A 19,517-nucleotide genomic window follows, 5' to 3' on the forward strand; every position below is an offset into this window, starting at 1 on the left:
CATTCTTATCCACTTCACTGCAGCCACATTTTTTTTATAATTTTTTCATAATTTTTTCAACTTACAATCTATAATATCTCAGGTTCCCAAAAATCTTTTTAAAAAAGCATACTACTCTTTGAACATACCACCTAAAGTATTTTCATCTACTTTTCTTAAATAACTCTACATCAACCACAAACAATTTTTTCTCTTTGAGACTTTTATTGACTCTATAACTGTTCCAGTATTGATAATGTCTTATTTTCTTTCCTACCTTTCATGGTCCAAAACTATCATTACAAAATACCATATTTGTTTGCTCTTTGCTTCCTCCAATGTGAAAGCATTTGGAAAGGTCCCCAAAGGTGTTTGAACCCTAGTATTTACTTACCACCAACCTACATTGTAGTGGTGAAACATCCATCACTGAAAAAATTTTCACAACTGTGCTGATGATTGCAATTTTAACTGAATAAGGCAGAACATATTTCCCGAGTGTTCTAATTTTTCAAAATGGGTATTTTACATGCCTTCCCTAAGAAATCCTTTCCACTTTTCCATCCTTATGTAAACCCCCTAGTGTATATATATATATATATATTTTTTTTTTGGGGGGGGGGTACCAGGGATTGAACTCAAGGGCACTCAACCACTGAGCCACATCTCTAGATCTCTAGTCCTATTTTGTATTTTATTTAGAGACAGGGTCTCACTGAGTTGCTTAGCGCCTTGCTTTTGCTGAGGCTGGCTTTAAACTCATGGTCCTCCTATCTCAGCCTCCTGCTGTGATTACAGGCATGCACTACTGAGCCTGGCTAGCCTACTTTTTAATAACATTAAAAAGTCAGAAAATCTTTCACATCAGCAAATATATTAATCTATTTGAACCTGAATCCACTTTTTTTTTTTTGCAGTCCCTCAAATTACAATTAAAATGAAAAAAAGTTTTTCTCCTCTCAGAGGCTAATCCCCCGCCCACTCTATCTTTTCACTTTATTCAATGTTATGCTGGTTTGTACATTCTGGTATGTATGAAATTATAACTCCCTCTCAGATTCTGAATTTATTTTTTTTTCTGGGATTATTTATATGGGCATAGAGACATGATTTAATTTTCTTATCTTAATGTAAACAAAAACCTATACCCTGACTTTTAGCTATAAATTGATTTCTCTCAATTCCTTTTGTTATCTAAATCCCCATTATCCTGAAAGTGTTCCTGGAAGACCAATATCTTAATGGCTTGGCTGCACACTGTGGTGCTATTGGGAGATGGTGAGACCTTTAGGAGGTGGTGTCCAATTAGAGGCAGTTAGGTCACTGTGAGCATGTTCTTGTAGGGGACACCAGGATTTCAGCCCCTTCCTGTCTCTTTTTTGCTTCCTGTCTGCCATGAAATGAGCAATTTCCTGTGCCATATGCTTACACCATGATGTTTTGCCTCATCATGGCCCAACCTACTATGAACTGAAACTTTTGAAATCATGAGCCGAACTATACCTTTCCTCCTTATTAGTTTTTTATCTGAGGTTTTTTTTTTTTTTTTGTCACAGTTGTGGAAAGTTAATAAACCTTCCATAGAAAATTATTCCAAAGAATTGTCTGTGGCTGCTATTTCTATTTAACTCACACTTTCCATTCACTTCAGGTGGACGTTCATTTCCAACTATTTTCAAATCATAACTAGTCTTCTTTTTGACAAAAACAATTAGAAACTTGTCATGCTCCATTATAGTATTATCTATCTCCATGAAACACTGGCTATGTTTTTTTTAAAAAAATTATTAACTTATTAACATGTAACTCATATACAATTTACCCATTCACAGTAAACAATTCAATAGTTTTAAATATGTTCATGGAGTTTTAAAAAAATCATCATATAAATTTTGAAGTAGTTTCACAACTTCAAAAAAGAAACCGTACACCTAGTAATTTCCCATTCTCTATGCACTGCCTGTGCCCTCACTAGTTAGATAATTGCTTACCAATCTTCTTACTGATTTTGTTCTTTCCTATCCTGGATATTTCAAACAAATGGAGTAATACGATTAATGGTAATTTGTGATCAACTTGTTTCATGTAGCACAATATTTTCAAGGTTTACCCTTACTGCATCATGTGACAACATTTCATTTCCTTCTACTGCCAAAGAATATTTCATTGTATGGGTATATACTGTATTTATTAATCCACTCCTCAGTTGATTTCAGTTTGGAGCTATTATGAACAATACTCCTATGAACACTTATTTACAAGTGTTCATAGTATGTATGTTTTAATTTCTCTTGAGTATATATTGAGGTATGGTATTGTTGGATCATACAGTAACTGTGTGTGTTTAACCTTTTGGGAAACTCTGTCTTCAAAAGTGTAAGTGCCATATTACATGCCTAAAAGCAACTTAAGAGGATTTCAAGTCTTCCACATCCCCATCTCTTTTTGATGACAGCCAGCCGTTTTAGTAGGTATGAAGTGACATCGAATTGTGGTTTTGCTATGCATTATTCTGATGTGTAATCTATTATTTTCGTGATAAAAATATCTCTGTAGGCTGCCTAAAAGAAAGACATATGCTCATACTTCTTTCCTCCCAGTTTCACACATCTCCACACCTCTGTTGCACACAATTGGTCGAAGTAAGTGTAGCCTACATGCAGGACACTGATTCTCAGTTATCTTTATATACCTCTATTATATATCTATTCCTTGGGATAGTCAAAACACAAACATCACATCTTAAAAATATGTCATTTTTGCCTTTTTATGGCATGATAGAATTCATTTATTTAATAATGCATTAAATCAAGTGCTGGAGTAAGATATTATAAAATTGAATAAAGACAAGAATAAAACAAATGGCTTAGTTTATCAACTTGGTCATGTTGCTAGCTACCTGGGCTGTAGTTAATTCACCTAGGAAATAAGGTGGCTGGACACAATAATCTTTGAGTCATTGCTGCTCCAAAATTAGGAAAGTCATCCCCAGTGATATGTAATTACTCTAAATACTAAGTTATATAACATCTTTACTGGAAGTATTTGACTTCTACTGCCAGGAAACCTTTGGCACTTTAAATACAATCATTTTTTTGGTACTTAGAAAAGTTGCCAGGGAGTGAATAAACATTAAGTACAGAAACTTTCTGTTTATTATCAGAGTAAATACAATAAAAGCAGAAGTGACTTTTATCCTTCACACCAAGTAATTTTCTACCTAATTAACAAAATTTGTCTCTTGAAAGTGATAATTTTATAGACAAATGATTCATTTTGTTTTGGTAAAGTTTGGATTAGTGGTTCAAGATAAAAGTTTCCACCAACCCAAATCTGATCTAATTAAGTGAAGCCCCAAGTACAGGGAACTGAGCTGACACTAAATTGTTCATATAATAACTCACTGCCTTTCAGCACTAGTTTTTCAAGGTTAATATAACTTCAGCAGGAGGAAGAAAATCTGTTGATGGAGGATGATTATCCTGAATCCTTTACTTTTTAAACAAAATGGATTTATTATGTTGGAAATTTCAAGAACAGTACATGAAAAACAAATATAATTTGCAAGCACAAATCCAAATCATTTTGGTGGAGGTTTTTACTATGTTGGTGTTGAATATTTTTCTTCATCATAGGCGTAGCATGTGTTTGTAGGTTTCATGGAAGAAAATGATGTTCTGGGTATAGAATTGTATGAAGCAGTGACAATCGAAGCAAAGAAGAAAGGTGTTTTATATTCTTCTGGCTATTCCTGGCTACCAAAAGAAAGTGCTTTCCACCATCTGCAATTGTCTGGAGTTGAAAGTTGTTAAACCACATTGAGTTTAGCAGATTTATGGAAGGCAACAGAAGAAGTATCGCTCTGGGACAATTTCATACTGAAAAGTAATTTTCCTTTTCCAGTTCTATTTTCTTTTGGTAACTTTATTGAGAAATAATTAACATTTAATACATTTAATATTTAATACCCATTCAGTACACAATTTGATCAGTTTTGACTATTCTGTATGCAATTTGATCAGTTTTGACATGTTTCAGGCTTTGAAACCATCACCTTAATCAGGATAATGAACATTTCCTTTGTCCCCAAAAGTTTCTTACCTCCTATTACAATCCACTCTTCTGTCCATTGCCATCTTCAATCAATCATCAATCTACTTTTCATTACTGTTGGGTTATTTTTATTTTCAAAACATTTTTTCAAAAATGGCTTCATGCAGTAGATATCCTTTTTTGCATGCTTTTTTTAACTTATAATTATTTGGAAAGTCATCCACATTATTGTGTATACCAATTATTCCCTCCCCATTTTATTGCTGAGTAGCACCCCATTGTATAAATATGACACAATTTATTTCCTAATTCACTTGTTAATGGATGTATAGTTTGATTCTGATTCTTGATAATTACAAATAAAGCTGCTGTGGATATTTATGTACAAATCTTTGTTGATGCAAATACTTTCATTTCTCTTAGGTTAATTTATAAAAGTAGGTGAAATTATGGTAAAATTATGTTTAAATTTAGTAGAAATCCCTGAATCATTATCTAGAGTCCCTTAGCATTTTGCATTCTTTCTGCAGTCTATGAAAATTATGATTGTTTGCATTCTGATTGACCCTTAGTGTTATCATATATTATTTTTTAATTAGAATTTTAAGAATTCTACTAGTTTTGCAGTAGCAGCTCATTCTGGTTTTAGATTTACAAATCCCTGATGACTTAAAATATTGAGAAGCTTTTCATATGTTTATTAAAATGTGCATATATTCTTTCATGAAATATATCATCAAATATTTTAAAAATTTGGATTATCATCTTACTAAGTTGTAAGTATTCATTATGTTTGTGATAAAAACTTACTGTCTGATGTATGTGTCACAGATTTTTCTTCTAGTTTGTAGTATTTTTCCTGGAGCAAAGTATGTGAATTGAAGAAGTCCAATTCATCAATTTTTATTTCTTTTATGCTACATAATTTTTTGTTTTCTAAACAAGACATATTTGCTTATTTCAAAACTGCAAAAGTTATTTCTGTTTTCCTCTATCTTTCTAGTTTCATACTTTACCCTTAGACCTATGATTCCCTTTTACGATATACCTGTATATGGCATGAAGTAAGGATATGTAATTTATTTTCTCATATAGTTATTCTACCAGTACAGCACAATATGTAAAAAAAAATTCCTTTTTCCATTGGATTGCCTTAGAACCATCATTGAAAATTCATTGAATATATATGTGTGAGTCTACTTCTAGACTATCTATTCTGTTCCATTTATTTATATGTCAAACTTTTTATGAACATCAAGCTCTCTTGACTGCTGTATCTTTATGATAATTCACTGTTTTTTTAAAATAATTTGCTTTAGTTATTCTAGCTCTTTTGCATTTCCAAATGTCAAATTGGTGCAAAATTGGAATTGCATTTATCAGATATATAAATTTGAAGAGAATTATAATTTTAACAATACTGTTTTCCAGTCCACAGACATGGTATTTATCTGTTCATTTGAGTCTTCTTTAGTTTTGATCAACAATGTTTGTAGCTTCAGGGTAGAAGTAATTGTGTAGACAATAGTTACTATAGATAATACAAAAATGAATAGGAATGTTTGTGTTCCAACTTGATTTACAAAAATAGGCAGTAGGCTGAATTTGGCCCATGATCATTAGTTTGCTGATCCACAGTTAAAAAACATTAGCTTTTAAGATTGTTATTAATATGGTTTGATTTAGATCTGCCATCTTCTATTTGCTTCCTTCTGATTCCATCTGTTTTTGTTTATTTCTTTTGTTTTGTTTTCGCAGTGTTGGGGATGAAATCCAGGATCTTGTGTATGATAGGCAAGTGCTCTATCACTGAGCTACATTCCTAGACTTCCACTGTGTTTTTTATTATCTATCTTCCTTTCTCTTTTTCTTTCTGATTGACAGATTTTTTTAAAAAAATAGTTTTATTATTTGATTTTCTAAAATATATATTTATATTATATTTTTAATGATTGCCCTTCAGATTACATAATGTATTTGAATTTTCAAAATTTATATAAGAGTTGTACCATCTCCTATAAAATGTAGGAAACTTGCAGTCATATATATCTTTTCAGTATCCCTCCATTACTGACCTGTATGCTGTGATTGTTATGTGTATTACATAACACATAACAGAATGAAGTTCTATCCCACAACATTATAATTTTGGCTTTCAACACAATATGGATTATAACATCAATCCTATCTTTTTATTCTGATGTTTTGGTATCTGGAGCCTTACTAACCCTAAGGAAACTACCCCTTCCAGGGTCAGCCAGTTCCTCAAGATAGTAAATAACTTGCCTGCAAGTTGCACCCTTCGTAAAACCAACCAATCAATCCAAAAAAGCTCTTGCATCCACCATCACCTTTATTAGGCTCTCACAGAGCCACTGCCCTCCTAACCTTAATCATCATAGGACCTGGTCTCAGAATATTGGGACAGACTCTAAAACCCCCAGCTCATGGATGTTATTCAGACTAGTTCATCTGCACCTGCTCAGCCTGATTGTTGTGCCAAGCCCATTGCTTCCCAAGAAAACTGCAATAGTCTCTTGACAATATTTTTCTTTCCCTCCTGTTTCCTAAGTAGTCCTGACACTTCCACCTTCTCCAAGTGTCCTTGTGTGGGCAGGAGTGTCTGCTCCTCTTAGAACCTGGGAGTAGGAAACTGTATTTTCAATGGCAGTCAATTTCTGATATTTTGGACTTACCATATCTTAATAATAATAAAACCTGCATTTTAAACATGTATTTTGTACTTATCTAGCTGTTCAGCATTTCTGTTAAGCTTGCTTTATTCCTAACACTCCAAATTTCCCTCTGGTATTTGTTATTTTCAGCTTGAAGAACTACCCTTAGACTTTGTTTCATAACATACCTATTAATAATGCTTTTATTTGGTTTCCTTTCCTCAGAGAATGTCTTTATTTTTCTGGGCTCTATGGATTTCGATAAGAAATAAACTTTCATTCAAGTTCCGGTTCCCCTAAATACAATGAACTTTCAGGATAGTTATCTTTATCTATTTTTTTCAGTTTAGTTGTGTAATCTAGTCAGGGTCTTCTTTGAATTTACACTTTATGGCTCACTTCGGTTCTTAAATTTATTTGTTTCACCAAACTTGGGAAAATTTTATCTATTGTATCTTCAAAGAGTGTTCTCTTTCAGGGGCTTCAAAGATGTGTGTTAGATTTCACACACACACACACACACACACACACACACATTATATTTTTCCCCCACAGATTCTCGAGACTGTGCTAATTATATTGTAGAATTTCTTCTCAATGTTTCTCAAGTTGAATATTTTATGCTGTCTTACTCTCCAGTTCTTGTTATCCACCTTCTGCTTTATGGAGGCAATTCAATGAGTTTTTATTTAAATTAATATATTCTTCAAGTTCAAAATTCCCATTTGTTACTTTTCATAGTTTGTATCTCTCTGCTAAGAATTCCTACATTCCCATTTATTTGCAGTTTATTTTCTATTACCTTATGATGAAAAATTTAATAGCTGCTTTATAGTGTCCAACCTCTAGGTTATCTCTGTTGTATAAAATCAGTTTGTTGATTGCCTTTTCTTTTGGTAGGTGGTTACCTTTTACTGGTTCTTTGTTTACCAAGTGGTTTTGGACTAGATGCTGGATATTGCAATTTTTTGTGCAGCCCCTGAGTTCTATTACAATGTACTGGAGATGTTTTTGATTTTGCTGGCAATAAAACAAAAAATATATACACAGTGTAAATCCTATATCACCTTCTGTAAGTGGTGATTCAAACTTGTTATTCCAGCCTTTTCTATACTTGTTGTTTCTACTTCAATCTATATTATAAAGACAAGCTTATATTTGTACAGATTAACATACAGGATTCCTCTCTTTTTTAAGGATGCCTTAATGGTTTCTCTGCCATTCTTTCCCAGTCTTTTGTCTAGAAACATGGGTATTCTATTTTAGTCATTGGAGCAACTAAAGTCTACCCTCAAGGAAAATCCATGAAAGCAAAATAAAACTCCAACAGGCACCACCAGGCATATTACTCCACCAACTTATGACTGCTTTTTATCTATCCACTTTTATATATTTTATAGAATTCTCTGTATTTTTGTTTTGTCTCCCAGTAATTTAGTTGCTATCATTGGGAAGGATGAACTATAATAGGATTACACAGTTACAGTGTAACTTAAACTTACCTTTCTTTTTTTTTAAGAGAGAGAGAGAGAGTGAGAGAGAGAGAGAGAGAGAGAGAGAGAGAGAGAGAGAGAGAATTTTTTAATATTTATTTTTTAGTTTTTCAGTGGACACAACATCTTTGTTTGTATGTGGTGCTGAGGATCGAACGCGGGCCACACACATGCCAGGCGAGCGCTCTACCACTTGAGCCACATCCCCAGCCTACCTTTCTCTTTTTTTTATATATATATATAATATTTTTTAAATAATAGGAAGGTAGATCTTTCCATCTTCTAAGGTCTTCTTTGGTTTCTTTCTTTAGGGTTTTAAAATTTTCATTATATAGATCTTTCACCTCTTTTGTTAAGTTGATTCCAAAGTGTTTTTTTTGAGGCTATTGAGAATGGGGTGGTTTTCCTCTTTTCCCTTTATGAGGATTTGCCACTGATATACAGAAATGCCTTCAGTTTATGGGTGTTGATTTTATATTCTGCTACTTTGCTGAATTCATTAACTAGTTCTAGAAGTTTTCTGGTGGAACTTTTAGGGTCTTCCAGGTATGGAATCATATCATCAGCAAATTTTTCTCAAAATAATGTCACTTAAAAATATAACAACTTAGTCAGAAATACTTTAATATCAACTTGGATCTCATTGCTCTTTAGAGTTGCTTGCCACATCCTTCAAATGATATCTTGTGTTTTTAGTTCCATTTGATGAATAATTTTTAATTCAGTATGATTTAGAGTTCCAAATTTAGAACCCAAATTTTCATGTATAATTCATTAGCAAAAACTATCCATTTCTTCTTCTGGTGTCATCTTTTTGGTGCAAATAAAAACTTTGTTACTCTGAGAGGTCAAGATCACAGAGCTTGACCTGTAGGAGCAAAAGACAGGACTAGAGCCCAACTTTCTACTTGTTCATATAGTACTTTCTATGCATCATTGTGCTATAGCTTTTATACTCACACACACAAAAACAAAACATAAAAGCTGCCAAACATTCATATTCCAGAAGACCACATGAGCCAGGGAGGAAGAGATAAGGAGTCATGACATCTATTTTCTTTTTTGTCTCAGTTGACATAGAGCTTTTCAATGGCATTTTTCTTCTGCTTCCATCTTTGCAACTGGGTAAAATGCTCTCCTGAAGTGAGTTCCATGAGATTGATGCTCACTTCACTTATTTTTGAAATGAATAGTAAATGACTACTCAGCCAAATTATTACAGGCATCAAGACACTAAGCTAATCTAATAAAGGAATTATATTTTAACTGGTATGTTTTTCTTGAATATCATAAATGCATGATAATTAATTATAACTAGATGTTTATTGGTAAGATGTTCAAAACCTTATAATATTCTTCATAGTTTGGTTATTTTAGTGGACAAATCATGTATTATTATAGACCACTAAACATCAAGGCACAGTGACAGGATTAAAGATGATACAACTGGTTATACTTTGGATATAATTCCTGAGCTGGAAGATGACACTTTTTAGTATAAGGTAATGTGGATTTAAAAACTTGGCCACTGTAATCAGATTCTCTTCCAGGTCAAGCCTCATTTTGTGACCTTATACAAGCCTCTCCTCTACCCTTGGTTTCTTCATTTGTAAACATGATTTTAATGATGCTCAAATGGGACAGCATTTTTGAAGTACATGATAGTAGCTGACATAAAGTAATTCCTAGCATAAAGTAAATGATGGAAACGGTCATATATTAAATTTTCATATAGGCTAGCTGTAAACTATGCTGGAATAATAGGTATTTTTCAGTCCATAGCATCAAATGTTTTACATTTATCATTTCTGTTTCACTCAGTACACTTGAAATTATGTGGACTTTAGAATTAAATGGGCAAATTCTACCACTTAATGGCTCCTTGTGACCCCAAGGAATTTATATAGCTGTGTGAACCTGTTTCCTCTTCTGTAAGATGGAAATAAGAATAACAAAAATGATAATCTCTTATTGAAGTCATTATGTGCCAGTTATTTTGCTGATTTATTGTCTCCATTATCTTAAGATCTACCCACACAATTTAATATTTAAAAAGAATCTATATGTAAATCACTTGTACCATATCTGCCACATCATTATACGCTAAATACATTTTAATTTTCTGCCCCTTTTTCCTATTACCCATCATATACTTGGACAGCTTTTATCATTGACTGATTAATTCACACATTTAATCAATTCATGCATAATACAAATCATTCTACTCTGCTTTGGTGTCACTGTCTGAATTTCAGTTTCCTCACTTGCAAAATATGGATTAATCATACCTAATATGAGACACTATATGCAAATGTCTTCCACCATGCCTAGGACTTCTTAAGCTTTAAAGCAATGATTTATTCACTTTCCTCCTTTAAAACTTGTTCCCAGACTCAATGTTAGAGATGACCCCATGTGCTAATTCTATTACCTAATAAGGAGCCATATCTTAGAGAGGTATTTACAAATAGGAATTAATTACATCAGTATTTAGAAGAAACAATAAGTAATTTTTCATTATTCTATGGCAGTAACAATTTTCAAAGGGCATAAACTCCTATTCAATTCAAATGTTCCTCTAAGAAATATAGAAAAATAATCAACTGAACAGTTGCTTGTTAACCAGGATCTGTAATTTGAGTATACTGGATTATGTTGTCTAAAAATGTGTTCTATTTGTAAGGTGAAAATATAGTAATTTGATTTCCTTCCCAGTTTAGATTGTTCTAGTACCAAATACTATAAAAGCAATGTATTTTTATGGGCCAACTGTGTGGAAAGACAGAGAGGGATTGTATGTTTTTCTTTTGGCCTTAAGCAAAGAATTTCTTTTCTCAAAGCAGAAAGTATAATGTGATACATGTGAAGTGCTTTTGATGGCCGGTTGACACTTTCTGGCTGTGTATTTGTGTGGAAAATAAGCAATTTTCCTTCTAGTGATTCACTGTTTAAATGGGATAATCAGAACATTATTCTTTTCGCTTCTGTGAATACAGTAGCTTCTTTGGGAAAACATATGGAAAAGACTTGTGATTTGACTTCATAATTTGGTTAATCAATATTGTATACTGAGGATCTTTTAGCTCTAAGATAATGTCCAAGATAAAGAGTAAAAGAGGCCAGAGTATTGAGACACAAACGTTCTCTGGCAGAAAATCTTTCATCAACAAGTTCTTCAAATGTAATATCTCTAAATGTGAGTCCAGGGTATAAGCTGTGAACCTTTGTCTTCAAGAATGTATATGGCACTCCCTAAAACATCCATTTGATGTCTTCATATGTGAAGAAGCAGAAAAAGGACTGGAAAAAATGTTATTGAGAGAATGAAGATGTGTTAGAATTTTATTGTGTTTATTATTTGGTATTTGTGCATATAATACACAGATTATATTTTGGTGTCAGGTAATGACCCTTCCCATTTTTAGTTAAAATATGTCAGATGATTTTGATGCTTTGCATTAGAGACTGGCATAATCTCTGATTAGTCTCGCAAACAAAAATGTTACAGGACCACGGATATATAACTGAGTTAAGAATGAATCTGTGGCCCAAGTAGGTCCCATAAGATAAAATGAGACACTTGCTAAAGTTTTTTAAAATTTTATTTATTTACTCTAATTAGGTATATATGACAGCAGAATGCATTTTGATTTATTGTCCAGACTTGCACCACAACTTTTTATTTCTCTGGCTGTACACAATATAGCATCGTACCATGTGTGTAGTCGTACAAGTACCTAGAGTAATGATATCCATCTCATTTCACCATCTTTTCTGCCTCCATATCCCCTACCCTCCTACCCCTTTGCCCAATCACAGTTCCTCCATTTTTCCCATTATGGATCAGCATTCACTTATCAGAGAGAACATTTGGCCTTTGGTTTTTGGGGATTGACTTACTTTGATTAGCATGATATTCCTAACTTCATCAATGTTTTGATTTTATTCTCTTTTATTGCTGAGTAATATTCCATTGTGTATATATACCACAGTTTCTTTATGCATTCATCTATTGAAGGGCATCTAGGTTGATTCCACAACTTGGCTATTGTGAATTGTATTGCTATAAACATTGATGTGGCTGCATCACTATAGTATGCTGTTTTTAAGTCTTTTGGGTGTAGACAGAGGAGAGGGATAGCTGGGTCAAATGGTTCCATTCCAAGTTTTCTAAGAAATTTCCATACTCCTTTCCAGATTGGCTTCACCAATTTGCAGTCCTACCAGCAATGTAAGTGTGCCTTTTTTCCACACATCCTCATCAGCACTATTGTTTGTATTCTTGATAACGCCATTCTAACTAAAGTGAGATGAAATCTTAGGGTAGTTTTTATTTGCATTTCTCTAATTGCTAAAAATGTTCAACAATTTTTTATATATTTATTTATTAATTGTATATCTTCTTTTGAGAAGTGTCTTTTCAGCTCCTTAGCCCATTTATTGATTGGGTTGTTTATTTTTCTTGGGTTAAGTTTTTTGAGTTCTTTATATATCCTGGAGATTATTGCTCTATCTGATGTGCCTCTGGCAAAAATTTGCTCCCAAAATATAGGCTCTCTGTTCACCTCATTGATAGTTTCTTTTTATGAGGAGAAGCTTTTTAGTTTGAATCCATACCATTTATTGATTCTTGATTTTATTTCTTGTACTTTCTTGTTAAGGAAGTAAAGGCCTAATCCAAAGTGATGAAGATTTGGGTCTACTTTTTCCTCTATTAGATGCACGGTCTCTGGTCTAATTCCTAGGTCCTTGATCCACTTTGAGTTGAATTTTGTGCATGGTGAGAGATAGGGGTTTATTTTCATTCTGCTGCATATGGCTTTCCAGTTTTCCCAGCACCATTTGTTGAAGAGACTATCGTTTCTCCAATGTCTGTTTTGGGCACCTTTTTCTAGTATGAGATAATTGTAATTTTGTGGGTTAGTCTCTGAGTCCTCTATTCTGTACCATTGGTCTGCCAGTCTGTTTTGGTGCCAATACCATGCCATTTTTTTAAAAAATATAGATTTGTAGTATAGTTTAGTATAGTCTGGTATTGTGAGGCCTCCTGCTTCACTCTTCTTGGTAAGGATTGCTTCTGTTATTTTGGTCTCTTATTTATCCAAATGAATTTCATGATTGCTTTTTCTATTTCTATAAGGAATGACATTGAGATTTCAATTGGAATTGCATTGAATCTGTATATTGTTTTTGGTAGTATGGCCATTTTGACAATATTGATTCTGCCTGTCCAAGAGCATTGGATATCTTTCCATCTTCTAAGATCTTCTTCAATTCCTTTTTTAGTTTTCTGTAGTTTTCATTGTAGAGATCTTTCATCTCTTTTGTTAATTTGACTCCAAAGTATTTTTTTTGAGGCTATGTGAATGGGGTAGTTTTTGTAATTTCTCTTTCAGAGAATTCATCACTGACATATACAAATGCATTTGATTTATGGGTATTGATTTTATATCCTGCTACTTTGCTGAATTCATTAATTAATTTTAGAAGTTTGCTGGTGGAGTTTTGGGATCCTCTATAGAATCATGTCATCAGCAAATAATGATTTGAGTTCTTCTTTTCCTATTTGTATCTCTTTAATTTCTTTTGTCTGTCCAATTGCTCTGGTTAGTTTCAAGGACTATGTTAAATAAAAGTGGTAAAAGAGAGTATCCCTGTCTTGTTCCAGTTTTTAGAGGGAATGCTTCCAAGTTTTCTCTGTTTAGAATGATGTTGGTCTTGAGTTTAGCATAGATAGTTTTTATGATGTTGAGGTATGTTCCTACTATCCCTAGTTTTTCTAGTGTTTTGAACATGAAAGGATGTTGTATTTTGTCAAATGCTTTCTCTGCATCAAATGATGCAATCATATGATTCTTGTCTTTAAGTCTATTGATGTAATGAATTATGTTTATTGATTTCTGGATGTTGAACCAACCTCACATCCCTGGAATCATGGTTCACTATATTTTTAATATGTTTTGTATATGATTTTCCAGAACTTTATTGAGAATTTTTGCATCTATGTTTACCAGGGATATTGGTCTGAAATTTTCTTTCTTTGATTTGTTTCTGCCTGATTTTGGTATCAGGATAATACTAGCCTCATAAAATGAGTTTTTGATAAAGAATATCATTCTGTTTTTTTTTTTTTTTTGAACCTGGAGTCTCAGAGAATATAAATGCTAAGGATGCAATTATCAACTTTTACCACTTGTAGAAAAATATTCCTTGAGGAAAAAAAAAACATTTGTTTGGATTTTTAATTAAGTTAGCAAAACCCACATCCTGGTTTCTCTGGTGCATGTGCTAACATCCATATAACTGTGTTCTTTAGGAGCACTTGGGTTGAGATTTCTATTACTTGCAACTTTGCTATTTAAAAAAATGGGCAATGCAGAAAGGCCATACATCCTTTCATTGTTCTGTCCAAAAATGAAATCTTCGGACTCCAACAGAACAATCCTTGAGCAAAAGAATCACACAGGAGTTATAGAGGTACATGTCCATAGTTAGTGTAAATCTAAATAGACTGACACTAAAATAAGAGGTTCGGCAGAATTTCTCTTGTGGTTTTTGGCATTTTGAGTTCTGCAAAGTTTTTATCTGTATTATTGGAGAATAAAAACATTCTGTCTCTAGTCTCTACTTTTTTCCACCTGAGAGAATAATTCACACACAAACATTAAGAACAAATACATATTAATTCTCTGAAGTAGTATAGTCTTTGTCTATATTAAATAATGTCTAATAATTTTTTTTAAAAAATTTCATCATGCACTAAAAGCTCCCTTGATAAAATGACAAACTTTACCATTACCAGGCACAGCAATTAAATTCTTCTTTATCTCCATTTTTCCCTTACATACTAGTTATATGCCCATTAAATTAACTGAAAGGACACATTACAATGTTTTCCCAAAGATTTTGTGAAAAATAGTCTCCTGTGTCCTGAATGAATGAAAAAACAGTTGTAACTTCTTAAAATTAGCAATTCTTGTTTAGAGCATAAACTGGCACAGTTATTCTAGGAAAAAATTTGACAGAATTCTGTGAAATAAATATGTGTGTATCCTCAGATCCAGAAATCCCACTCCTGGATTAAAATCTCAGAGAAACTGGCTCAGCACTCTTTGTTAATATGTCAAAGATGTTTTTCTTGTTGTTTCAATGGGGAGGAGAATGGAAGGCAAAGGGAGTAAATAGGACATGATGTAGCAATTGTAGAATATGGATATGTCTTAGAAACACTTAAAAATTAATAAGCCAGAAAATAACCCACAGTATACTCTATATAAATTTAAAACCACAGCTATACACAATAGATCCCATATTTTAAAATGGTAACATATTTAAGGACACAGTTAAAACATTTGAAATGAGTGATGAACAGATTGGGAGATAAAAGTCTGGTTTAAGGAAAAATTAAAAACAGATGCTAATCCTCTGTCATGGAAGAAGTATGATGGAGTCAGTCCTTTGCTGTAGAAATCATAGCAACCACATGAAAGCAAGCTCCTATTGACTCTTTGGACTATTAATTGTCAAGTGTAGTTTTATAAAGATTTGCTGTACCACAAGTAAAGCATTCATATTTAATAAGAATGTCAGCCTCCTCTGAAAGTTCCCTCAGTTGTGGTTAAATGAAGAGAATGAGTAAGTACCAGAACAGGAAGTACCCACAGGTCTTCTGATATGCACTTTCAGAATCTTTTACTATGATGAATTACTTTGGGGTTATACAGACTTGCATATAGCATGGCTAATTAATTCTTCATTAGGAAATACATATTTATATAAAGATACAAATTTTTCTTTCACTTCTTAATTCTTGTTTTTCTGATTTCAACAATAATACATATATTTTATAAAAATTATAAAAATTAGAATATTTGATATTTTTGAGAATGAAATTGAAATAACCCACATGCATCCATTAGGAGATAAATAATTTGGAACATTTTAGAGGATGTATTTCAGGATTCTCTCTTCATGTGTATGTGGGTTTTGTACAGACACACACATCATACTCTTTCATACATAACAAAAGAAGGAAAATACTGTAATGCTATTTATTACTACAGCAGCTATTTTATTAGCTGTTACAAAGTAGTAGACTGGGTGACTCATGAACAACAGAAATGTATTCTTATAGTTGAGAACACTCAAAGGACAAGATGGAAGAGCTAGCATAACAGGCTTATGGGTAGGTATGCCTATCCAGGTTGCAGATGGCCCTTCTCTCCTTGTTACACAGAGAAGAAAAAGTGTTAAGAAAGCTCTCTGGGTTCCTGTATAAGGAAACAAATGCCTTTCATGAAGCTATATCCTTATGACCTAATCTCTTCCTGAAAGTCCCGTTTTCTAATACCAGGATATTTAGGGTTAGGATTTCAACATACAAATTTGGGGAGACACAAACATCTATTCTACTGCAGCTATTTTGTTATTTTTACGCTGTGCAATATATCATGCAAATTCCACATTTAAGTAAGTACTCTTTGCAAGATATTTATAATGGCTTTCTAGTGTTCTATGATATAAATATTGATTAAATTTATTTAGTCATTTTCTTACTATTGGATACTGAGATCTTTATAACTATTTGCTATCATAAACAATGTTTTGACTAGCATAATAGAAAGCTATAGATTTTTTTTTCTCAGAGCATATTCTAAGAAGTAAGTTTGCTGAGCCACAAGGTGCATATACATTGGCAATTTCAGGATTAGATTATGTTGTAATGGTAGAATCTGAACCTGCCATTTGCAAGGTTTAAATGTCTCTAAGCATCAACGAGCTTAAATTATTTTATATTTCATGGCAAACCTAATATCACCTTTGCCTCCAGAATATTTAGAAACATGACTATAAGGATACAAGAATAATTATTAAATAATGATTTTAGGGACTGGGGTTGTGACTCAGTGGCAGAGTGCTTGGCTGTACATGTGAGGCCCTGGGTTCAGTTCTCAGCACTGCATATAAGTAAATAAAATAAAGGTCTATTGACAACTAAAAAAATATGTTAAAAATATTTTAAGCTAAATATGAATAAATAGCAAGAACATTACAGATGGAGCACCTGATATGAACCCTGGCTCTGATACGTGCCAGATGTATACATGAATGTAAATCTCTTAACTTGTGTCTCAGTTTCCTGTCTATAAAATGGACATATATTTGTTTTGAGGATTTCATGACTGTGTGCAGGTTGACTCTGTGTACGTACCCTTTGGTCAATGCGTGATAGAGAGTTATGGCTCTAAAGTAGGAATTCCTTTTGAATTATTTGATTGTATACTAGAAACAAATACCACAATATGATGAATTGGCACCTTCTATTACTCTGTTGCACTGTCTGTTGTTCATACAGTCACTCTATAGGAAAAAATAAGAAAATGCAGAAAAATGTCATTTCATTTCTACATAGTAAAACAATACACACATATAACACACCAGGGAAATTTGATTACTTGACCCATTCCACACAATTGCACGCCCTTCTAATAGCATGCATTGCATTTCTTAAAACTTCATTTACTAAGAACACCTAATACCGAGAGCAATTATAGGACCACAGGTTGTAAGCTCTGTTGCACCTCTGTATCCTTTAAATCTGAACCCTCCTCTATGACCTAAAGAAAACTAACTGTAATTGCAAAGATAAAATTCAGTGACTGGAACCATGCTGAATTGTAGTTATTTTAACAAGCCCTACCTTTTACTTAAGCATCATTCCTCAAAGGTTTTAGTTCCAGTTCACTTACAAATTTCAGTTAAAAAGTTTTTGTTTTTGTTTTTTAGTTAAAAGAGGTTTTTTTTTCTTTTTGATATAGAATATCTATTATCCATTATCTTCATCTTTCTTTTTTGTCTCAATTTTTTAATTTCTTCATAAATGACTGCTAACATATTAAAGGTCATTTCATTTTTAAAAATAATTTGGTTTTCTGGGGGAAGGTAAGCATTTTGATTTAGTTTAGTAACTACACACTAAATTCAATATACTGTACATACATTGTGAGGAAATCAATCAAGTCTAAGGGCTGCTGATTTTATTTTATATAGCTTACAAATGATGTAATAGGAAATGATATATATTTATATATCCTGTATATATACACATAACTTTTATGTAGTATGTACAGTGCTATACACATGTGTGTGTGTTTGTGTGTATATATAAGCTGAAGGATTGGGGTGCAACGTAAAATAGATTTTGAAAGCAAGCATTAGGATTATTTTCATTCATCACCAAAGTTTGTAGCTACTGAGGAAGGATGTTTTGCATTAATTGCCAGGAGTTCATAGTAGGTGATTAATAGAGGAAGTATGATCTCATTTATTACCAAATTAAGTTTTCCTCCTTGCCTCAACACTTTGCCTCTCCATTTGATGGGTAAATCATGGGGGATCAGCTAGACCTTAATTCATGTAACAATTTTACATAGAGTAACAGTTGCAGACAGTCCTTTAAAGGTTAAGAGCAGGGAGAGAAACTTCCTATGTTGTTGGTGTTTGAGATAGGCTTTCTAGATAAGCTTTTTCCTGTCTGTAACTGGTTGAGAGAGAAACACAGAAGTTGGACAAGTAGAGATCAAATTGTCAGCTTTACTGCTGATCATTCCATGTTGCTTTGGAAGTACAGGCAAATGAACTTTTGAATATTCCACACAGGTACCCCCTTCTCCCAGGGAAGGTCTGGTAAAGTCTTTGAAAGTCTTAAAGCAATGCTGCCATGACATGCTTTCCACAGAAAACAGGCCAAGGCAAAACTTCTAGCTAAGACTTTGTAGGTAGATTCATTCCCAAGACAGCAAAAGCAAGGAATAAAGGAGAAGTGATTTTGAGCAAGGAAGAAAAGCAAGTAAAGGTGGTGGGCGCTTTACCAGCCTGGTCCAAGCTTTGTGTTTCCTACCTGGAAAAAGTGTTGTACATCTTCCTGACAGATGTTTCTAAACCCCTGACAGAACACTGGTCTGGAACCAGGAAGAAAATGGAATTTACGTGCTAACTACTTCTTCACTACTTTTTTTTTTTTGGCTGGGCAAAGTTTGCTCTGTGTATTATTTAATCCCTCATACTTACCATCTGTGTGGTCTGGTTCTTTGGGCAGCATCAGAAACTTTGCTGGGCACTTGGAGTACTCTTCATGAAGGCTAAGCTCACTCCACCTCCCCCTTGCTCTGGCTGACCAGTCTCCTAAGAAGCATCACTTTTAAGAAATGTGTGAGTCTAACAGTCTCACTGGGGTTCCTCCCCCCGCCTGGCTGGCAGAAGCATTAAAGATCTTCCTCATCCTTGCCTGCAGTTGGCTTTGCTTTCTTGATGCACA

The sequence above is a fragment of the Urocitellus parryii genome, chromosome 7 (genome assembly GCF_045843805.1).
Source record: "Urocitellus parryii isolate mUroPar1 chromosome 7, mUroPar1.hap1, whole genome shotgun sequence".
Classification (NCBI taxonomy): domain Eukaryota; kingdom Metazoa; phylum Chordata; class Mammalia; order Rodentia; family Sciuridae; genus Urocitellus; species Urocitellus parryii.